This window comes from Phyllobates terribilis, unplaced genomic scaffold (assembly GCF_046119375.1).
Source record: "Phyllobates terribilis strain yellow unplaced genomic scaffold, ASM4611937v1 Scaffold_24__1_contigs__length_18792416, whole genome shotgun sequence".
Lineage (NCBI taxonomy): Eukaryota > Metazoa > Chordata > Amphibia > Anura > Dendrobatidae > Phyllobates > Phyllobates terribilis.
This window is the reverse complement of record NW_027362784.1, coordinates 12,246,474-12,270,530: the sequence shown is the minus strand read 5'-3', so window position 1 is coordinate 12,270,530 and position 24,057 is coordinate 12,246,474. Positions and strand designations below refer to the sequence as shown.

The 24,057-nt window shown below is 49.1% G+C and overlaps 1 protein-coding gene across 2 annotated transcripts in view; it reads right to left on the bottom strand.

Moving 5' to 3' along the window:
- Positions 1 to 2,926: 2,926 nt before the first annotated feature.
- LOC141176301 (armadillo repeat-containing protein 1-like) overlaps positions 2,927 to 24,057 on the bottom strand; it is a 31,535-nt gene continuing 10,404 nt past the window's right edge. The window contains exons 5-7 of one of the 2 annotated variants that reach the window (XM_073660237.1): positions 15,403 to 15,532; positions 15,212 to 15,310; positions 2,927 to 3,438 (exon numbers count right to left, since the gene is read on the bottom strand). The gene's annotated coding sequence lies outside the window, so the exon portion shown is untranslated. Of the gene's footprint in view, positions 3,439 to 13,671; positions 14,002 to 15,211; positions 15,311 to 15,402; positions 15,533 to 24,057 lie in introns of those variants that run through there. The other variant, XM_073660238.1, reaches the window with a different exon arrangement.

Genomic DNA, 24,057 nt, shown 5'->3' with positions numbered 1-24,057 from the left:
GGGATGTATGATTTACTAGGTTTTAATATTATTATTTAATAAAGAATTTCACTTTTACTCACACCCTTTTCCCTTCTTTTCCCTTTCTTTTCCCTTTTGGTGGTGTTCACCTTTGTGAGTACTGTCTGATGAGATCAGACAATACTTTGATTATAAATTGATTGAGATACACCTGTAGTTGGCTTCTTTTTTTGCAGCTATAACAGCCTCCATTGTCTGTGAAGGCTTTCTACAAGATGGTAAAGTGACTATGGAAATTTGTGGCCAATACACCATTTGTGAGGTCAGGCGCTGATGACTGATGGGATGTTTTGGTTTGTCGGTGCTGTGCCAATGCTTCACTTAGTTGATTGATAAGTTTTGAGTACAGGAATTTGAGTTGTTTGCACAAAGCCTTGACCTCAATCTATGTCATTTTGGACCTTGGTTTTGGCACAAAGCTACAGACATCTTCAAACTTATATTGAAAATTCTGTAAAATGCAACTGTACCTTTCACTGGAAATAAAGGGAGTCCAGCCCAAACCCTGAAAAGTACCCAAATCATATTATACCTAGTCTCTCAAATTTGACAGTCGCCAGTAAAAGGTTTAAGTAGGTGATGTGCGCCAGGATTCGTCCATCAGACTGGCTTATAGTAACACGATTGATCTCTTCAGAGGAAGTTTCCACTGTTTGAGCTGTCATGCTTCTACACCACTCCAGCTGCCGCATGGGTGTAGCTCATAAAATCCTTCTAGGACCTATATTAAGTTGTTATCTTGACCAGTTTAGAAAATAACCAGCTCTTAAGAATCTACATCTCCTCCAAAATTGTTTCCCTTTATTCTGCACCAATTTTACATAGTATACATAGTAACATGGTAACATAGTTTTTAAGGTTGAAGGAAGACTAAGTCCATCTAGTTCAACCCATAGCCTAACATGTTGATCCAGAGGAAGGCAAAAAAAAAATGTGGCAAACACTAAACTCCGCATTGGGGAAAAAAATTCCTTCCCGACTCCATACGACAATCAGACTAGTTCCCTGGATCAACGCCCTATCAAGGAATCTAGTATATATAACCTGTAATATTATACTTTTCAAGAAAGGCATTCATGCCCTTCTTAAATTTAATAGTGAATCACTCATTACAACATCATGTGGCAGAGAGTTCCATAGTCTCACTGCTCTTACAGTAAAGAATCCCCATCTGTGATTATGATTAAACCTTCTTTCCTCCAGACGTAGAAGATGCCCCCTTGTCCAAGTCTCTGGCCTCAGAGTAAAAAGATCAGTAGAAAGGTCTTTGTACTGTCCCCTCATATACTTGCACATAGTAATAAGATCACCCGTAAGCCTTCTTTTTTCCACACTAAATAACCCCAAGTGTAATAACCTGTCTTGGTATTGCAGACCCCCCAGTCCTCTAATAACCTTGGTCGCTCTTCTCTGCGCCCTCTCTAGTTCAGCTATGTCTTTCTTATACACCAGAGACCAAAACTGTACACAGTATTCTAAGTGTGGTCGCACTAATGACTTGTATAGAGGTAAAATTATGTTCTCCTCATGAGCATCTATGCCTTTTTTAATGCCTCCCATTATTTTATTTGCCTTTGCAGCAGCTGCCTGACACTGGCCACTAAACGTCAGCTTGTCGTCCACCAATACACCCAGGTCTTTTTCAGTGACAGTTTTGCCCAGTGTTTTACAATTAAGCATATAATTATACATTTTATTTCCTCTGCCCAAGTGCATTACCTTACATTTATCCCCATTAAAGCTCATTTGCCATTTATCAGCCCAAGCTTCTAGTTTAGATAGATCCTCCTGTAATATAAAATTGTCCTCCTCTGTATTGATTACCCTGCAGAGTTTAGTGTCATCTGCAAATATTGAAATATTACTCTGTATGCCCCCTACAAGGTCATTAATAAATATGTTAAAAAGAAGGGGGCCCAATACTGACCCCTGTGGTACCCCACTATTAACTGAGGCCCAGTCTGAGTGTGTTCCATTAATAACCACCCTTTGTTTCCTATCACTGAGCCAATTCTTAACCCACATACATATATTTTCCCCTATCCCCGTTGTTCTCATTTTATGTATCAACCTTTTGTGTGGAACCGTATCAAAAGCTTTTGAAAAGTCCATATACACAACATCCACTGCATTTCCTTGGTCCAGTCGAGAACTTGCCTCCTCATAAAAACTGATCAGATTAGTTTGACAGGAACGGTCCCTTGTAAACCCATGTTGATATTGGGTCATGAGGTTATTCTTCTTCAGATACTCTATTATAGCATCTCTTAGGAAACCCTCCAGGATTTTACCCACAGTAGAGGTTAAGCTTACTGACCTATAATTTCCAAGTTCAGTTTTTGTCCCCTTTTTGAATATTGGCACCACATTTGCTATACGCCAGTCCTGTGCTACAGACCCTGTTATTATGGAATCTTTAAAGATTAAAAATAATGGTCTATCTATGACGTTACTTAATTCCTGCAGTACTCGCGGGTGTATCCCATCCGGGCCCGGGGATTTGTCAACTTTAGTGGTTTTTAGACGCCGCCGTACTTCCTGCTGGGTTCAGCAAGTGACATTTAATGAAGAATTTTTGAGAGTTCTTCCCCATTTACTGTTGAAATGGTTTCTGCTGAATGTCTTAACACTGTTCTTCCAATTAAATTTCTATTCTGATGAGCTGTAACACACTTGGGTTCCGCCGCTAACAAAATGCACCAATCCAAATTATGAATCATACATGAACAATGCCAATATTTTATTAATATGCTGAGAACAGACATGCATACAGAACTGACATCAGACTGCACAGTACAGTAATAAGTGCTAGAAGAGCAATACATTGCTAACCTGAGACAATGGCATCATGTACAATAAGAACATAGATCCTTAAAGTGGTTTTATACTAGTTTAATAGGGGCACATTTTTTTTGCACAATACTGGTCTGTGGGTCTAATGACTTTAATAACAGCACGAAGAGAACGTGACTTTAGACTGAAGTCTCACTACATGGATAACATACTTTTTTTTTTCTTAAAATAATCTTACAGAATGCTACCACTAATTTCCAAGAATCTTCTAGCTATAAGAATACTAAGGAGGACCCTGCTGTGTATCTCAGATTCAGGTAGTCTCTTGTTAAAAATGAATGGAAAGATAAGGAAACTTCTAGTGTTCTGTTCATCTGTAAGGAGATCACATATAAAATACATATAGGACGATATGTACACAGTTCTCCGGGTAGTAACACAGTTGAACGTTTCCTGTACGTCACCAATAAATAATAACCAGCTTCCTTGGATCTCATCCTTTGCTGCTGGATGAGCTAGAGCTTTTTCTAGATCTTTCTGAGGACTTTACTCTTCCAGCAAATAGTCTGGCAAGCACTGGCTCTTTTCCACTTGATTGTTCGTAGTTAGCAGCGGTACATAAACCTACGCAAATGGAGCACAGAAGACAGTGATCACACATGGGAACACTCACTCTGGTTTTACTAGAGCAACTCGGTGTCCAGGTACCAGACCAAGCAAATGAACTAAAGCAGAAGTCACATGCGATCTTATGGCAACCTGCCTGTGGTTTTTGTCAGTCAAACCACATCTCTAAAACAGCACAACAGTAAGTTGCACAAATGTTTTTGGCTATGTGAGCAGAGTTGCTGGCTAGCCCAAGCCTAACTGTTTTAGATACCAAACCATCAGCTAAAAATGTGTTTGAGCGTACCTCTTTACCATAGTCATTCTTGATCACCTGCTGTGCCTTCAGAACTTTTGTTTCTGCGATTGCCGAGGTTAAACATTGTGAACAAGAACAATTGTGTAATCCATCTACATTTGTGGCACCCTGCTGTTCACAGGTACCACAGGACCCAAAAGGGCGCATGGACGGACTTCTCCACAAGAGGCCCTCAATACATACAGACACCTCCACCATTCCACCTCATACCACCAGAGGGAGCCCTGTTAGGGATATATATACTGGAGGGTGGAGTTAGGTAGTCAGAGTGTGCTGACGCTAGGAGATCAGCGAAGAAGCAGCACGCTGGCTGCTGTGCTGAGGCAAGCCAAGGCCTACAGCACGTGCTGAAGCCTGAGGGGGCCCCGAGTGTGGCCGGAGGCAAAGCAGAGAGAAGTGATAAGGGGGCAGAGGAGCATCATAGGCTCACCCCAGAATACAAACTTGACACCGGGTCCGCGCCTACAGGGTCCTCTACACCCAGTAGGGATTACCGGCATACCAGGAGGACTACAAGTACTGGTCGACCTGACGCTAAATCCATTTACAGGACTAGGAACCACGAAGGCCCCAGCGTCCAGGGATCGTGGTAGCCAGAAGAAAGTCCTACTACCAAGCCGACAGGTGAGAGAGTGAAACAGCATAGAAGCTAGGCCCAGTTGCAGGCTGGCCAGGAGCTTAGAGAGAGGAAGAAACAGACCAGGAGGCCTTATACCCGCTCACTGGGGAGAGTCCAGAAGTGCACCCTTCCTACCGAGTACCCTGGACCGTACCTGTTATTTACACCAGTAAAGGTACAAAGTGAATCTCCTGTGTGCGTGTCCGTCATTCCCCGTGATCCGACCTGGCCCCCTCTCACCTGCATCCCTAGCGAGCTGGACAGTCTGCGCTCTGAAGTGCGTCAGTTAAGTAAAACTCTGACCACTGTCCTGAGCGCCCTGCAGCTACAGACAGAGCCCGAGACGGATGGAAGGATCCTACTCGCCGACAGCCCTGAGGATGTCCCCTGGATGAGGAGAAGAAGGAGGACAACACCACCCCGTGGGAGGACCAACGATCAACGTCGCCCTCCAAGAGAATTCGTCTGCTACTGTTGCCACAAGGCAGGCCACCCCGCATGGACCTGTAATTTAAACGGGTCGAGGGCCGACACCCAGGAGTAGACCGACCAGGCCCATCAAGCTGGTACTACCGGTTCGTGGGAGGAAGACCTTTCCTGTCCATTGTGCTGGACAGCATCGCAACACCTGCCCTACTGGACACCGCATCACAGGTAACCATCATACCTGATGTCCTCTACAAAAGGTACTGGTCCATAGATTAACTCCACCCGCCAAACCCAAACCTCTCTGTGTATGCCTCCAATGGCCTTCCTCTTAGCCTAGTCGGGGTTAAGGACGTGACAGTGAAGATGGGAAGAGCAGAACTAAAGGACCAAGGACTGATTGTAGTAGAGTCTAACCCTGGCGATACAGACTTATATATGATACTTGGTACAAATGTTGTTGTTAATTGTTTGGGAGAAGTGTTGTTCTTACTCCAACAGATGGCTGACACTGCCAAACCAGGGAAGAGGAAGGTGCTCCAGAAAGAAATTTGAGCCCTCCTGTACCAGCAACAGGTAAAACTAACAGGTGGTGAAATTGGTATTGTACGGGTGACAGACCCGATACCCATTGTGATTCCCCCGCTAAGTGAAATGCTGATTTGGTGTAGGGCAGCAATAGGCCTCAGGGGACAGAACTACCAGGCGGTAGTAGAGCCCGTTAACTCAGAACACAGACCTAACTGCTAGAGGGGTAGTTGATGTGCACAATGGAAGGGTGCCCGTACGCCTCCTAAACTATGGGGGGGGGGAAGAAGTCAAATTGCCACGATATTCCACTGTTGCCAGATTGTATACTGTGAATAATGATGCTATACACACAGTGGAACCCTTGACCCCACCAGACACGGTGGAGGACAATGACTCCAAAGCTCAGCTGGAGGAATGGTGTCAGCAGCTCCATGTTGGAACTGACGCCACTCCTGTCCATCAAAAACACGGTGTCTACAGGGTGGTTCAGGAATATGAACAGGTGTTTAGTAAACACTCAATTGATTTTGGAAGGGTCAAAGGGGTACAACATCACCTACCCACAGGTAATCATCCACCCATCAAGGAGCATTACAGACTCATACCACCAGCGCATTACCTGAAAGCGAAAGAAATGTTGCATGACATGAAAAGGGCAGGGGTAGTAAGGGATAGCTGTAGCCCCTGGGCAGCTCCCCTGGTCCTGGTCAGGAAGAAGGATGGTATCATGAGGATGTGTGTAGATTACAGGCAAATTAATTGAATAACACATAAAGATGCATACCCTTTGCCCTGTATAGAGGAATCCCTGGCGGCACTAAAATCTGCCAATTACTTTTCCACATTGGATCTCACTAGTGGGTACTGGCAAGTCTCTGTTGCTGAGGAAGACCGGGAGAAGACAGCTTTCACCGCCTCTATGGGATTATGCGAGTTCAACAGTATGCCGTTTGAACTCTGCAACGCCCCTGGAACGTTCCAGAGGTTGATGGAGTGTTGCTTAGGACACCGGAATTTCGAGACAGTGCTGCTATACCTGGATGACGTTATCGTGTACTCAAAGACGTATGAAGACCATCTGAAGCACCTGGCGGAGGTATTTGAAGCATTGTCCCGGTATGGGATGAAACTAAAGCCTTCCAAGTGCCACTTGCTCAAACGGAAGGTTCAGTACCTGGGGCACATAGTCAGCTCAGAGGGAGTAGCACCAGACCCGGAGAAGGTCACTGCCATCCAGAAGTGGCCTGAACCGAGAAACATCAAGGAAGTACGTCAGTTTCTGGGACTGGTCGGGTACTACAGGAGGTTCATAAAGGACTACACCAAAAAGGCAGCACCTTTACAAGATCTCCTAATAGGACAGTCCAAGAGAGGTAAAAGTCCCCCATTCCAGTGGGGCAAGGAACAGACTGAATCCTTTGCAGTGATGAAGGAGATCCTAACTGGTGAAGAAATCCTGGCTTTCCCTGACTACAGCCAACCTTTCCTGTTGTACACCGACGCCAGCAACGAGGGACTGGGAGCTGTGCTATTCCAGAAGCAAAACGGCAGATAAAAGGTAATTGCCTATGCCACCAGGAAGGTTCGCCCTACTGAGAGGAACCCGGAGAATTACAGTTCCTTCAAGCTGGAGTTCCTGGCCTTGGTCTGGGCTATCACTGAAAGATTCAAGCATTACCTAGCCTCAACTAAATTTACAGCCTTTACTGACAACAACCCCTTGACACACCTGGAAACAGCCAGGTTGGGAGCCATGGAACAGCGTTGGGTGGCCAGATTGTCGAATTACCAGTTCACAATCAAGTACCGGGCAGGTCACAAGAACACCAATGCTGATGCCTTGTCAAGAATACCCCACCAGTCAGACACCGAGGATGAAGTGGAGGATCTCGAAGAAATTGAACTACCTGCTTTCCACAGAAATGGAATGGTCCACGAGCAGCGCGCCTCCAGAAGATGTCGTGGTAAGACACTAAACCCTTTACCTCATCACAACTGGAAGGAAACCCAGGACAGTGACCCGGTTGTCAGCCTCATCAAAGGACTGATAACCCAAGAAGGTACTCACCTGGAGAAGGATGCTCCTCCACAAGCCAAACAACTGTGGAATGAGAGAAGCCGGCTGTTCATCTACAGAGAGAAGCTGTGCAGAAGGTATGTCAACCCTAGAACCCATGAAATGGCGTGGCAGATTGTAGTACCCAGGACAGACATCCAGATGGTGTTAGAGGCCTACCAGGATCAAGCAGGTCACTTTGGCTGGAAGAAGCTGGAAACCCTGCTGAAGGACCGGTTCTATTGGGTTGGAATGCGGAGCTCCATAGAAAGGTGGTGCCGGAATTGTGGACCCTGTAGCCTCAGAAGGAAAGACTACGGCGGCCAGAAAGCACCCTTGCAGTCCATCAAAACAACCCAACCACTGGAGATTGTCGCTCTGGATCACGTCAAACTGACACCCAGCAGATAAGGCTATTCCTATGCACTGACTATGGTGGATCACTATTCCGGGTTCCTGGTGGTAGCCCCTGTCAAGGATCTGACAGCAGAAACTGCAGCAAGAACGTTCCAAGCCTACTTCTGCAGACCCCATGGATATCTGGAAAGGTGCTCACAGATCAAGGCCCTGCCTTTTTGAAGTCGAGCTATTTAAAGAATTCTGTCACCTGTATGGATGTAAGAAGATCAGGGCTACGCCGTATCACCCTCAAACCAACGGTATGTGCAAGAAAATGAACAACATAGACCTGTTGAAAATCTTACCTTTGGAAGAGAGGAACCAGTGGCCAGATAAACTACCTGACCTGGTAGACCTGTATAACCACATACCTGTGAGTTCTACTCATGAGAGCAAGACCTGGAAAATTGCCCATGAACCTGGAACTCGGAGTGGTAGAACCTACTGCAGATATGTCCACTGAAGACTGGGACACAAGTCGGCAAGAGCAGTACAGGAAAGTACAGGCCTGTGTCGAAGACAGTCTAAACAGAGTAAGGGAAAGGCAAGAAGAACAGTACAATAAGCATGCACCAGCAGAACCCTTGGCACCTGGAGAAATAGTGCTAAAGCGGAAGAGAAGAGGTCACAAGCTCGATGACCAGTGGGAAAGAGAGCCCTACACTGTGTTAAATTGCAGATTTGACAACAGCAAAACCTGCCTGATCAGCAAAAATGGAGGTTAGACAACCGCAACAGTTTCAAGATATCACTTGAAATTGTGCCCAGGTCTACTGAAGACACAGGGGGAAGAAGTACCTCTTATAGTGACGTGCCCCCAGGGCCGTGGGTCACTCGGTGCCGGGCCTATAGATGCTGGGGAAGGGAAATGTCACAGTGGCGGCGGCCCGGTCCGTGGCCCAGGGCGGTCAACAAAAAGGGGAAGGAAAATATTTTTATATGGGATTTGTAGTTCTTAGGAAGTGTTCGTCATGCCACCTGTGGTTTCTGGTAATAGGTACCAGCGCTGCTTCAGACCTCTGGGGCGGTTGTTAGAGCAGCTGGGTTGGAACGGCTCCCCACAGGTGGAGCGGGCCCCAGGGCAGTGTAGTATTGATGGTGGTGATGCTGGGGCTAGAGGTGCAGGAGAGATGGCGCAGCAAAAATAACTGACTGAGGCAGTGGAGTGCAGTCATCCGAGTTTACTCACAGTTCTGTTTAAGTTCCTCAGGTACACTGTACGGGTGTCAGCCTCTTGCGTCGTACTGCGTCTACCAGACAAGGGGTTCAGCACTTTCTCAAGTATATCAGGAACGCTTGACGGAACCCCGCTTTCTTTATGTTCCTTACTAGACCGACTTCCCGCGCTGGGTCTTCTCCCTCCTGCCCTGCGCTTCCCCACACACAGTCCCGATCGGGTGCTCTGAAGTCCTTCTGGGCAACCTGGAGTTCCCGTACCTACTTGATGCCCTTCACAGTGACTAGGTTGAGACTGTGGCAACTGCACCATGGAAGTGCAGAAGCCTCCGGTTTTCCAGCCGAGACCTAGAGTAACACTGCTGGTCCAGGGACCGGTTCCCTTCTTGTGGCCTGATCCCTCTAACACTTGGCAGATTCGGGCGTACGGGTGCCGTCCTGCACTCACCGTACCCCCTGGGATCCCTTCTGTTACCGGAGCCTTCCTCCTCTGCTCCCCTCCTGGGCCTCTTCTTACTAGGCCCCACTCATGGAGCAGAGCTCCTGAAGAGACTCTGCTCCCCTCTTCTCCTTTCACTGAGTCCACACTCACTAACTAACTAACTAACTAACTCTTTCTAAGATGGCCCCCCTTTATATACACCTCCTCTATAAGTGCTCCACTGTTCTGCATCCTCCACCTACACCCACTACTGGTACCCTCTCTCTTTGGTTCACCTCACTCCATCCAAGGACAGGGCTCAGCAGAACACAGTGCATCTTGCCCTTCCAGCCGGCCTGGAGCAGTGTAGTGTTGAATGCGGGTGTTGGGGTTCCGGGCAGCACTCCCTCCTTACCTGAGAGAAGGAGACACCACATCTCTGGGTGAGGTGCAGTACCTCTGTGGCGACTGAACCCTCAGGGGCGCCACACTAGCATTGGAAGAGCCCAAGGAAGATGTAATTCATACAGTTCTAGGAGACTTCCCTGTGGACTCTCCTCAACTTGATGGAGCAGTTATCATACCAGTGATACACTTCTATCAGCAACCAAAAGAACCTCCACCACAAGTAGAACCTGTAAGCGCCCTAGAAGAACCTGCTCAGGAACAGGAAGAGTCCCCAGTAAGAGGAGGGTCACCAGTTGAAGCAGAGCCTGAAGGCCCAGTAAACAGTGCACTTGCCAGTCCTATAGAGAGATTGAGGCATTTCTATAACTTACCTACATGTAGATCTGATAGGTTAGCAGATAGTGCATACACAGACACCAGTATCACTCCAGTGCTACGAAGATCCACATGCAGCACATAAGGCCAAATCCATGCCAGGTTTAGGGATTAAAATACAAAATGCCTAAAGTGTAAATAGTTACCCAGTTGGGTATTGCCTACTATTATTTATTGTGTGAACTGAAAAAGTTATATATGTGTGTTGCCCAGTTACCCATAAGGGTATAAAGACTTGTAGGCTGAGGACTGTGAGCAGCCAAAAACTGTCATGTAAATAGTTGCACTTATTAAAGTGCCCTTATTGATTGTATGCAACAGATGACCACTGAACAAATACCCGTTTGGCGTGGCGGAAGACGTGGTCCAACGTCGGATCACCTATGCCCTGCAGCCACGCCCAGGGCCTATGTTGAGGGTTTTCGGACAGGTCCCTCATGCTGCTCGATTTGCATCTTTATCAGTGAGATGGACACCTGTTTTATGGAACTCACTGTAACTTTAAGAAAATATATTATTGTTATTATAATTGTCATTGTTGTAACCTGTTACAAAATGCTTCAGTCCAGGAGTACTGAATTTTACTAGGGGGGAACGTGGCACCCTGCTGTTCACAGGTACCACAGGACCAAAAAGGGTGCATGGACGGACTTCTCCACAAGAGGCCCTCACTACATACAGACACCTCCACCCTTCCACCTCATACCACCAGAGGGAGCCCTGTTAGGGATATATATACTGGAGGGTGGAGTTAGGTAGAGAGAGTGTGCTGACGCTAGGAGATCAGTGAAGAAGCAGCACTCTGGCTGCTGTGCTGAGGCAAGCCAAGGCCTACAGTACGTGCTGAAGGCTGAGGGGGCCCCGAGTGTGGCCGGAGGCAAAGCAGAGAGAAGTGACTAGGGGGCAGAGGAGCATCATAGGCTCACCCCAGAATACAAACTGGACACCGGGTCCGCACCTACAGGGTCCTCTACACCCAGTAGGGATTACCAGAATACCAGGAGGACTACAAGTCCCTGGTCGACCTGAAGCTAAATCCATTGACAGGACTAGGAACCATGAAGGCCCCAGCGTCCAGGGATCGTGGTAGTCAGAAGAAAGTCCTACTACCAAGCCGACAGGTGAGAGAGTGAAACAGCATAGAAGCTAGGCCCAGTTGCAGGCTGGCCAGGAGCTTAGAGAGAGGAAGAAACAGACCAGGAGGCCTTATACCTGCTCACTGGGGAGAGTCCAGAAGTGCACCCTTCCTACCGAGTACCCTGGACCGTACCTGTTATTTACAGCAGGGAAGGTACCAAAGTGAATCTCCTGTGTGCGTGTCCGTCATTCCCCCTGATCCGACCTGGCCCCCTCTCACCTGCATCCCTTCCTCCACACTGCCCTGGGGCCCGCTCCACCTGTGGGGAGCCGTTCCAACCCAGCTGCCTTGTCAACCGCCCCAGAGGTCTGCAGCAGCGCTGGTTACCTATTACCAGAAACCACAGGTGGCGTCACAAGACAAAACTGCTAACCGCTCTATCAAGTGACAAAGCCCCTTTTCAAGAGAGACCCCAGAGTACGGGCCCGGGAGCCGACTGTCATGACATCCTACAACGAAGGTAAATGCCCGGGTACCGAGTTCTCCCATATCCCCCTGGGCGAGTCACATTCATGGGGAGAGGGTGCAAAAAGAAAATGACAAATGTTGTAAGAAGATTACTGTAACCATGACGACTTCCTAACACACTTCAGATCTGTAGAAGCTGAAATATTACGTAAGAGGACATACCCCACTAGAATATACACTCCCCAACACTGAAATTGCAACACTAAGAAGGAATAGTCGTAGAATTATGGAAATCACAGGATTGACAGATATGTTAATGATATGCAAATTAAACAATGGACAGGACATCACCAGGACCCATGCTGCTCATGCCATTTTGAGAAACCTATGAGGCCTAAACATGCTGCAATGGCCTGCAGGGTCTCTGGAAATGTCTTCCATCGATCACATCTGGGATGTCATTGTCTATTACAAAGGGAGCTGCCAGCAGCGGATCTTGATGATTTGAGTGCCTAAGTGTATTCAGCGTAACAGAACATTTCTTAGACAACCATTAATAACTACCCTGATAGCAGCTGAGGTGTGTAATTGTATTTCTGCATGTGGCACTCATACTCCATGCTGAATAAATCGAGCGGTTTTGAAAAATTTGCTTCCATTTTGTCAACATGTGCTAATAACATATCTATCCATCCTGTGATTGTCATAATTCCATGACTTTTCCATCTTTGTTTTGCAATTTCAATGCTGAATGCATAGAACTAGCTAGCAGATCGACTGTGCCTCTTGTCAGAGCTTCCTTTTCTTGCTTGCTAAAATGTGCACAAATAACACAATGTTAATTTCTGTAATTAAACTGATCAATTGGTAGAGTAAGGCTATGTGCACATGGAGTATTTGTAACGTGTTGAAACACTCGCCAAACAACGCGTAGATTATTTTCTTGTAGCAGCTTTGAATCATTTCGGCAGAGGTATTTTCCTAAGTTTTGCAGTCTTTTGATTGGATAGCGCTTAGTTTGGAGTGATTTCCATCAGGAAACGCTTACAAAGAAGTGAGATGCACTTTGTTTCCCACCAGGTGTTTTTTAAAACCTGAAGAGGAAAAACATGTTCAAAAGACTGAACATATGAACAGCAAGTTGTTTTACTATACAAATGAAACTCTGTGTGCACATACCTTAAAGTAAACCTGTCACCTGAAAAAGCAGTATAATCTGCAGGCATCATGTTATAAAGCAGGAGGAGCTCAGCAGATTGATGTATAGTGCTGTGAGAAAAGACTAGGTATAACCTGTGTTTTCATCATTTAATACTCTGCTCTTTCTGGCATGTATGGTCCAGTGGGCGGGGCTATCAATAACTGACAGCTATCTGTGTATAAGTGTGCATAGAGAAATAACTGTCAGTCACTGATAGGACCGCCCACTGGACCGGAAGTCCCGGAAGTCCCAGAGAGAGCAGAGCTATAAATAAATGAATAAATCACAGGTTATACTGAATCTTTTCTCACAAAATCACATATCATTCTGCACACCTCCTCCTTCTCTATAACCTGGTGCGCTCAGATCGCATTGCATTTTCTTTTTCTTACAGGTTCACTTTAAGTGTTTTGTATTCATAACGCACCTGTTTTTTGAAGGATACCATTATTTCCACATGGCAGAACAATGAGAATCTGAATTCGACAAGACAGTATCATGTCGTTTACAGCTAGCTGTCCGCTCTTCTGACATATCTCCATGCTGCATAAAACAAGTCCCATAACTCTGCATTGTGCTATATTTCTATTAATCTGACTACTGTACATGGTGTACGACTCTTGGTAAGTGGGCAGAGTCAAGTGTGCGCAAGCCAGTTATTCATACATTTGTTAAAGGACTACTGCGCTAGTGTACTGAGTTCAGGAAAGATACAAGAGGATTGGTTGATAAAAGCGGTTTATTAAATTTAAAAGTAAAAATTCATAGAAAGCAATAATTAAAATTCATAGATAGGGATGATAAATTGCATGGGCAGAGGGGAGGGAAGGGGAATCTTGGCTGGGGAATTTTTTGCTGTTGAGAATATGAGGTACCACTGTATTGAGGGTTGAGGTTCACTTTAGTGGGTCTTTCTGAGTGATCCAAGGCGTGTGGATACTTGTGAAGGGTATATACAATTGCTATAATATGCTGCTTCAGATGAGTTATCAGGTTACCTTTTTAGGAAGTGGACCGTATATACCTGGAGCACAATTAGGTGGTGTGTATGTTCTATTTGAGAGTAGGTAGGCGTCTCTGGTCAGCTGTATACAGGGCGACCAGCTGAAAGGGAAAAAACAACTGGATTAAGGGACGTTGTTTGGCCCCTCTTTTATCTTAGTACAATTGACGCGCCCCCTGGGCCGTGGGGTACTCGGCAGCCGGGCCTCTGGTTGCTGGGGGAATATCACGGTAGCTTGCCCGGTCCGTGACTCAGGGTGGTTAGTAAAAGGGGGAATAGTTTATAGGGGATTTGGGAAAGTGTTTGTGATGCCACCTGTGGAATGCAGCTAAGGGGTGCTGCCACTGCGGAGGAGTCCTCTGGAGTTGGTGTGATGGCAGCAGGGATGGTGCGGCTCTCCACAAGTAGAGATAGCTCCAGGGCAGCGTTGGGTGTAATGGATGGTGGTGCAGGGGACAGACGGCAGGACGGTCCCGGAGGAAAGACGGACACTCACACGGGGGTAAGCTTCAGTACCTTTACTGGTGATGGTGCAGGCACGGTCCAGGGTACTCCGGGCGAAGGGCGCACTTTTGGACTCTCCCCAGTGAGCGGGTATAGGGCCTCCTGATCCGTGGCTTTACTCGCTAAGCTTCTGACCTGCCTGGAGCTAGGCCTAGCTTGGTTACTGTCTCTCTTTGCACCTGCTGACCTGGTGGTAGGGCCTTCTCTTGGAGATCACTCTCCTTGGATGCTGGGGCCTCCGTGACTCCTAGCCCTGGTACTGTAATCAGCGTTTGGTGAACCTGGGAACTGTAGTCCTCCAGGAGTTCCGGTGGTTCCTACTGGGTGTAAAGGGTCCCTGTAGGCGCGGAGACGGTGTCCGGTATATATATCGGGGTGAGCCTGGTATGCTCCTCTGCCCCCTCACTACTTCTTCCTTCTCCTCTCGCCTTCGGCCACTCAGGGCCCTCACTAGGCCTTCACACGTGCTGTAGGCCTTGGCTTGCCTAAGCACAGCAGCCAGCGTGCTGCCTCTTCGCTGCTCTCTGAGCGTCAGCACGCTCTCAGCTCAACTCTGAGCTCTGTCCCTCTCTATGTCTGAGTAGGACCTGTCTGAACTCACTTCAGACTAAAACACAAACTGAGCTGCCTGGCTCCACCCTCCCTATATATATATCCCTAACGGGCTCCCTCTGCTGGTGTGAGGTGGTAGGGTGGAGATGTGTGAATGTGTGAAGGCCTCTTGTGGAGAAGTCCATCCATGCACCCTTCTGGGTTCTGTGGCACCAATGCGCAGCAGGGTGCCACACAGTAAATCTAGATAATTACCTGTTTTAGTTGGCTGAAGAGTGGGTTTTGATTATTGATCCTGGTGTTCCGGGGAGCCACTTGTGTTTGTATGGCTAGAGAGGTAGTTTACTGTGGGGACTAAATGGTAACATTAGGTATGATCTGGACAAATAGACATGTACCTGACAAAACATATAATACACAAATTGCGATAGGGTAAAATACGTTACCAGTAAGGAAATGATGATTGATTAGGTGAACTCTATTTGGTTCAGTTCTACCCAACGGCTTGTTCTATGGTAAGTATGACTACTTCGGTCACAGTTTAGTCCACAATTTCACTGTGTTAACCTGTAGGGACTTGAAGTGAGTTAATTAGTAAGGGTATATTTATCCCTCGTACTGATGTTATATAGTTTATAAAATATAGAATAAAATTACCACTGGCTGGTTTAGGTGGTAAATTTAATTATACTAGGGGGGCTGGTTGGCCGGTGTATTTTGGCTGCAGGATTCCTGTTCCTGTTAGTCTGAGGTACAAACGTTGGTTGGCTATTCAGTTTTAGAATTAGGCATAAGAATTCCCTGTAGTGTCCAGAGAGCCTTTTGGCTCTATAGTGTGTACCATAGGCGGAAGTTCCTATATAGGCAGCTGTCTTGAAAACATTGGTGAGGCAGTGCGGTACCTTAAGTAGTTATTGATCCGTGGTGTTGCGGCTTTCCTCCTGATGCAGTGCAGAGGTGTACTGCTGGCAGAGCAAGGCAGGAGCTGGTGGATGTCGGAGTCCAGGCCGGAGACTCCGGCATCAGCGTGCAGCGTCCGGAAGTAGAGTGGCGTCTGTGTATAAGGACCTGTGTAGCGTCAGGTCTTAGTTGGTCACATGACCGAAGTTGAAGACGGAGAGCAGGGAGGACCAATGATCCATTACCTATGGGGTATATGGTGCCCCTCACTTCTTGCTGCAAGTAATACTGACTATATCCACCAGCACCCCTAAACCCCACTTTCTTTCTCTACATAGTTATTAATACATATTTCTAGAAGTGTTTATTTAATAAAAAATAGATCTAGATAGAAAAAAAAAAACCTATTGGAAGATCAGGTTTTCTTTGTCTGTCAGGTCGAATAATGCTATTAACCTGCAGGTTAGCAGGTGCCCAGCGGCGGCGAGTCTCCCAGGAGAATATGAACTTTATTTCTCCCCGATACTGGCGACTTTCAGTCATGCAGGTGTGGCACCCCAGGGGTCTGGTTGCCGCAGTGGTAGAAATACCTTGTCTGAGAGCGAGCATGGGTTTTCCTGGTCAGGAACATTATTGCATGCCACACCTCCTGCCCCAGTCCAGGGAGGGGAGGAACCTGCCCTTTATAAACTGGAGCTGGGGCGGGGTTAGTCTAGTCTAGTCCAGAGAGAGGGACAGAGCAGCAGCAAGGAGCTCTGTAGGAGCCAGGAGCTGAAGACCAGGGACTGGAGCCGCGGAGCTCGTCCTGGCAGAAGACGCAGAGAACCGGACACCGGAGTCCGAGGCTGTGGGGATTCTACACCCAGCAGCAGAAACCACCTGGCAGGGGATTTCAGGTCCTCTGGCCATAGAAAGGCCAGACGCTAAGTCACACGCAAGGGACAGGCACCGCCATCGAGGAGCGGAAGTCAACAAAGGCCCCAAGTCACCAGCCATACGGGTGAGCACCACACGGTACACTCAGGGACGTGGGCTACTACACGACTACAGCAGGGTAGCCAGGAAGAGTGCAGTCAGATGGGAAGGCCTACACCTCCACCTGGCCAGGGGGACTCTTGTTCGCTCACAGAGTGACCAGGCCTCTAATGTTAGCCAGTACTCCCGGCAGGGCCTTCTTCCTTACCAACAGTAAAGACCCTGAACTGCACTGCACGGACTCTGAGTCATTTCTGCTGCGCCCATGTACCACAACCCTCACCATCTACACACGCTGCCCTGAGGCTATACTCCTCCCGTGGGGAGTTATACTACCCTTTGCTGCGCACACAACATCAGCCTCAGTGACCGCAATCCATGGGTGGCGTAGTCGGACATTTAAACATTACAAAACCAAGTTAACAGATCCGCCACTGGTTTGACCACCCTGAGCCACGGGACTGGGTCGCCGCCACGGAGACTACAACCCCTAGCATCACACAGAGATCCGGCTCCGGGTATTCCCCCACACACGGCCCAGGGGGCGCGTCAACTTTGGCGTAGTCAGCAGGATTTTGTGCCCGCAACCACCGGGTACTGCGTGCCTGAAGAAAGACTGTGATACTTACCGTGGTGAAGTTTCCCGCCATCCGCAACCATTTTCCCACCATCCGCAGCCATTTTCCCGCCATTGGGCGCCATTTCCGGGACGCCGCGCTGGAAGAAGTGGGGCGTGGACACCAAAAGCGCGCGAGAGCTGAAGCCCCACCTTACGCACTGACGCTGTGCAAGGTCCTGGAAGGAGCCCCGCGGACGCCGACATCACCAGCGCGCGACGCAAAGTCCTCGACCCCCGACGATCGACTGCGGAGCCGCGGCCTACAGAGAAAAAGCAACGAAAGGTAGGCCACGGTTAACTAGGGGGGAGGAAGACACCAGGAATGGAGGGAGCTCCCACCGCCAGCGCGGCTGCTGCCGCAGTGATGCCTTTCACGATGCCGTATATCCCAGGAGCGGCATGGTTACCCCAGTACTCAGGGGAGTCGCATACCCTGAGTGACTTTAAAGAAAGACTGTATAGCCTATTCAAAGTATACCCCCTGTCCGAGGAACAAAAAGTGAGCATCCTGACAGGTCAGTTAATCGGGGCAGCCCAAAGAGAAGTAAAGTCCTGGTCAGCCAGGGGAAAGGGGACTGTAAAGGAAATACTGGCCCGTCTAAAGGACACTTTTGATACCCGCACCTCAGCAGAGATCAAGTTAAAATTTTATGGATGCAAGCAACGGGCACAAGACAGTATACGGGACTATGCTTTCAATTTGCAGGAGGCCCTGAGAGCCATTAAGCAGGCAGACCCTGACAGTGTGCAGAATGAGGATAAGCTGTTGACTGAACAGTTCATTGAGGGTCTACTGTCCAGCGCCCACCGAACCCAGTTGCGTGTTATTTCCCTCCAGAACCCTGATTTAGACTTTGCGCAGTTTAAAGACAGGGCCATCTGGGTGCTCCGAGAACCGGCACCAGGTGGCTCTGTAACCCACAGGCGCCCTGCTATCACCTACCACCAGGAGGCGGCGCCCTTGTCTGCAGAGCCTGTGGGAGCTGATGCACAGGCTTTGGACAAAACCCCGGCTGCAGATCTGCACCATCAGGTCCAAGAACTGACCAAAAGCGTTGCCGCGCTAACCAGAACTGTGCAGTCTTTACAGGTGTCTTCCCCAGGAAAGATCCAGCCGGCTTCCAGTCTGGAGGATGTCCCTTGGAGTCGATGGAGGAGGATCCCATCATCCAGAGGAAGGCCAAGCAACCGCTACGACCAGGACGGACAACCCATCTGCCGCCGCTGCAACCAACCAGGACATATGGCAAGGTACTGTCATTTAAACGGGCCCAACATGGGGCAGAGGGCCGACCCCCAGGCATAAGATCTTCAGGCCCATCGAGCTGGCGTGATAAGTACGTAGGGGGACGACCGGTTTTACCCGTGGTGCTGGATGGCATCCCTATGAGTGCACTACTGGACACCGGGTCACAAGTAACCACCATCCCCTATGTGCTCTTTAAGCGGTACTGGAATGACTCGGATATTACCCGCTACCCAGATGACGATTTGAGCATCATTGCCAGCAATGGTCAGCCCGTACCGTAGGTGGGATTCAAGGAGGTGACCATAAAAATTGGTAAAGTTGGACTGCCAGCGCAAGGACTGATTATTGTGGACATTGACCGTCGTGAAAGCCACCCTAAGATAACCTTGGGTACTAATGTTATTGAAAATTGTCTTGTAGAGATAACTGTCATATTACAGCAGCTTGCGATGAACGCCAGCTCCAGCCAGCAGCGTGTCTTACAAAAAGAGATCAGAGCCCTGATGAAAAGGCAACAGGTAGAACTGTCTGGTGGTGAGATTGGTAGTGTTAGGATGAGCGACCCGTTCCCTATCGCCATGCCCCCAAAGAGTGAGATGGTGATCTGGTGCCGGACTGCAATCGGGTTAAGAGAAAGGGACTACCAAGCCATGGTAGAACCTGTCTACTCAGACAGTAGGCCCACCATTTTGACAGCACGGGGGGTGGTCGATGTACCCCATGGGGGGGTACCCGTCCGCATCCTAAACATTGGGGAAAGAGAAGTATACTTGCCCCGGTATGCCACACTAGCCAAATTGTTCACTGTTAACCAAAATGGCCGTGGAACCTTTGCCTCCATCTCAACCAGAGGAGGGTAACGGCTCCAAGAAACAAATGGAGGACTGGTGTCAGAAGCTGCATGTGGGCACCAACTCCACTCCCTCACACCAAAAACAGGGAGTCTACCGGGTGGTGCAGGAGTACGAAAGGGTCTTTAGCAAACACTCGCTAGACTTTGGGCAAGTAAAGGGGGTAGAACATCACATCCCCACGGGAGACCATCCACCCATAAAGGAAAGATACCGACCTGTACCCCCTGCACACTATCAGAATGCCAAGGGAATGTTGCGAGAAATGAAGGAGGCTGGGTTAATCAGGGACAGCTGTAGCCCCTGGGCAGCTCCACTAGTTCTTGTGAAAAAGAAAGATGGCACTATGAGAATGTGTGTCGATTACAGAAAGGTCAACCGTATCACACACAAAGATGCGTACCCGTTACCTAGGATAGAGGAATCTTTAGCTGCATTAAAGTCTGCTAACTTCTTCTCCACTTTGGATCTTACTAGCGTGTACTGGCAGGTTCCTGTAGCAGAGGCTGACAAGGAGAAGACCGCGTTCACCACCCCGATGGGTCTCAGCGAATTCAACTGTATGCCGTTCGGGCTCTGCAGCGCACCAGGAGCCTTCCAGCGGCTGATGGAGTGCTGCCTAGGGCACAGGAATTTTGAGACGGTCCTGCTCTACCTAGACGATGTCATCGTGTGTTCCAAAACATATGAGGACCATCTGAAACACCTGGCAGAGGTGTTTGACGCCCTGGCAGGCTACGGCCTAAAGGTGAAACCCTCCAAGTGTCATCTACTGAAACCAAAGGTACAGTACCTGGGACATGTGGTGAGTGCTGACGTAGTAGCTCCAGACCCTGATAAGATCACAGTGATTAAGGACTGGCCAAAACCCTCCAGCATAAAGGAAGTGCGGCAGTTCCTCGGGTTGGTAGGCTACTACCAAAGATTCATCTCCGGGTTCACCAAGATGGCAGCCCCTATGCAAGATCTCCTGTTGAGTCAGTCAAAGACCAAGAATCAGAAGCCGCCCTTCAGGTGGGACAAGCAGGAAGAGGAGTCTTTCCGCCAGCTGAAGATGGCCCTCACGGAGGATGAGGTCCTGGCTTACCCTGATTACGGCCAGCCTTTCATCCTCCACACAGACGCCAGTAACGTGGGGCTGGGAGCCGTACTATCCCAGATGCAACAGGGCAGAGAACGGCTAATTGCTTATGCCAGCAGAAAGGAATCCTGAAAATTACAGCTCCTTCAAGCTAGAGTTCCTCGCGGTGGTATGGGCAGTGACAGAGCGCTTTAAACATTACCTTGCCTCTTCCAAGTTCACCGTGTACATGGACAACAACCCGTTGACACACCTGGACACTGTAAAACTTGGTGCCCTGGAGCAGAGATGGGTGGCCCGCCTACCCAACTATGAGTTCACCATCAAATACCGGGCGGGACGCACAAATGCGAACGCAGACGCCCTGTCCAGGATGCTGAACTTGCCAGACGGGTGGAAGATCCAGAAGAACTGGAAGAGATTGAACTCCCTGCGTTCCACCGTCGTGGGATTACCCAGTATTCCCACCGTGTAAGGGACAGGCACTCTGCCACGTTCAATCCCTTACCCCACTACAGCTGGGAGGAGACGCAAGACAGTGACCCAGCCGTCCACCTGGTAAAAGAGATGCTGACACAGGCTGGTGCCCGCCTTGACCCAGACGCTCCGGAAGAAACCAAACAGCTGTGGAAGGAGAAGAGTAAACTGTTTCTCTACAAGGGGAAGCTGTGCCGGAGGATTGTCAACTCCCGGACACATGAGCTGACCTGGCAGGTAGTGGTCCGGAGACGAGACGCGGCTATGGTCCTGGAGGCATACCACGACGGAGCAGGGCACTTTGGATGGAAGAAGTTGGAGTTCCTGTTGCGTGAATGGTTCTTCTGGGTAGGCATGAGAGGGGCAAGATAGATGGTGCAGAGACTGCGGCCCGTGCAACCTGAGAAGAAAGGACCATGCCAGCCAGAAGACTCCCCTGCAGTCCATCATTACCAAGCAGCCACTAGAACTGGTAGCCCTGGTCCATGTGAAGCTGGCTCCAAGTAGGTCCGGGTACGTCTACGCCCTCACCATCGTAGACCACTACTCTCGGTTCCTGGTGGTGGTCCCTGTCAAGGACTTAACAGCTCAAACAGCAGCCAGAGCCTTCCAGCAGCACTTCTGCCGTCCACACGGGTATCCGGAGCAAGTGTTGACTGATCAAGGTCCAGCCTTCGAAGCGGAGGTCTTCCAGGAGTTCTGCAACCTCTATGGCTGCAAGAAGATAAGGACAATGCCCCATTACCCCCAAACCAATGGATTGTGTGAGAAGATGAACCAGGTGGTGATAGACTTGCTGAAAACGTTGCCCCTGGAAGAATGCAGTCTGTGGCCTGAAAAACTGCCTGATCTGGTGGACTTGTATAACCACATCCCAGTAAATTCCACCAACTGCACCCCGGCTTACCTAATGAGAGCAAGACCTGGTAAGCTGCCTATTGACCTGGATATGGGAGTCCTGACACCTGAGGACACCTCGCCAGAGGCAGACTGGGATACAGAACGGCAGCAGCAGTACCGGAAAGTGCAGGAGAGTGTTGAGAGAAGTCTGTCTCAAGCAAGAGAAAGGCAAGAGAGGACTTACAACCAGCATCCTCCCGCTGCTCCCCTGGTGCCTGGAGAGCAGGTCTTGAAGAGGAAAAAGCGGCTCCATAAGTTGGATGACCAGTGGGAGAAAGACCTGTACACAGTACTGCCCTCAAGTCATGAAAATCCGAAAGTGTGCATTACCAGTAAGGATGGAGGAGAGACCACAGCCACTGTCTCCAGAGACCACCTGAAGAAGTGTCCCGAGCAGCTGCAAAGCACTGATGAAGACCAAGATAGCCCTCAACCCGCAGAGGAAAGGGAAGAAATGGTCAGTACAGTACTCGGAGAATTTCCCCGGTTCTGGACACAGATTAACAACGCTATTGTGGTACCCGTCCTTACCTTTCTCCAGCCAGCCCCTCAAGGGCCTACAGAAGAGCAAGTAGTGTTGGGAGAGCAACCGGCCCCGGAGGCAGAAGATTCCATATCAGCAGCCCAGGAGAATCAACCCTCTGCTAGTAGTGAGCCTGCCGTGCCCGTGGTATGCCAAAGAGTATGCAGAAAGCTGCCCAGCCTACCCGTAACATCCCCAAACACCTGTAGTGCAGACACTAGCGAGCCCACTACACAAGGGGTGGAAATAGGGGACCCAGAAAGAACACCACCAGATAGTGTGTTACGTAGGTCAACCAGGAGCACTAGAGGTCAGAGGCCCGCTTGCTGGAGAATCTAGAAAAAGAAATGATAAATACCTGTATTTTGCAAATGTTAAAATGTTTTATGTTTGTTACCCGAATACTAATTATGTTTCTCTAGTTACCTGACAGGGTTTATGGACTGACAGGTTATAGACAATGAATAACCGGATCTGTACCTTGTAAATAGTTGCACCTGTTAAGTGCCCCCTTTATGCCAGACCACAGAACAAAAACCCGTGGAGGTGGCTGAAGACGTGGTCCAACGCCAGATCATCTATGCCCTGTAGCCACCCCAGGGCCTACGTGGAGGGTTTGGGACGGGTCCCTCAAAATGCATCTTTGGTGACATGGACACCTGGTTACGGAAGCGCCGTGACCTATAAAAACTGAACTCCTTGTACATATGTTGTTGTGTTATTGCTTATATATGTTGTTAGAAATGTGTTTAGTCTCGGAGTACTAAAATTTACTAGGGGGGAATGTGGCACCCCAGGGGTCTGGTTGCCACAGTGGTAGAAATACCATGTCTGAGAGCGAGCATGGGTTTTCCTGGTCAGGAGCATTATTGCATGCCACACCTCCTGCCCCAGTCCAGGGAGGGAAGGAACCTGCCCTTTATAAACTGGAGCTAGGGCGGGGTTAGTCTAGTCTAGTCCAGAGAGAGGGACAAAGCAGCAGCAAGGAGCTCTGTAGGAGCCAGTAGCTGAAGACCAGGGACTGGAGACGCGGAGCTCGTCCTGGAAGAAGACGCAGAGAACCGGACACCGGAGTCCGAGGCTGTGGGGATTCTACACCCAGCAGCAGAAACCACCTGGCAGGGGATTTCAGGTCCTCTGGCCATAGAAAGCCCGGAGGCTAAGTCACGCGCAAGGGACCGGCACCGCCATCGAGGAGCGGAAGGCACCAAAGACCCAAGTCACCAGCCCTACGGGTGAGCACCACACGGTACACTCAGGGACGTGGGCTACTACACGACTACAGCAGGGTAGCCAGGAAGAGTGCAGTCAGATGGGAAGGCCTACACCTCCACCTGGCCAGGGGGACTCTTGTTTGCTCACAGACTGACCAGGCCTCTAATGTTAGCCAGTACTCCCGGCAGGGCCTCCTTCCTTACCAACAGTAAAGACCCTGAACTGCACTGCACGGAGTCATTTCTGCTGCGCCCATGTACCACAACCCTCACCATCTACACACGCTGCCCTGAGGCTATACTCCTCCCGTG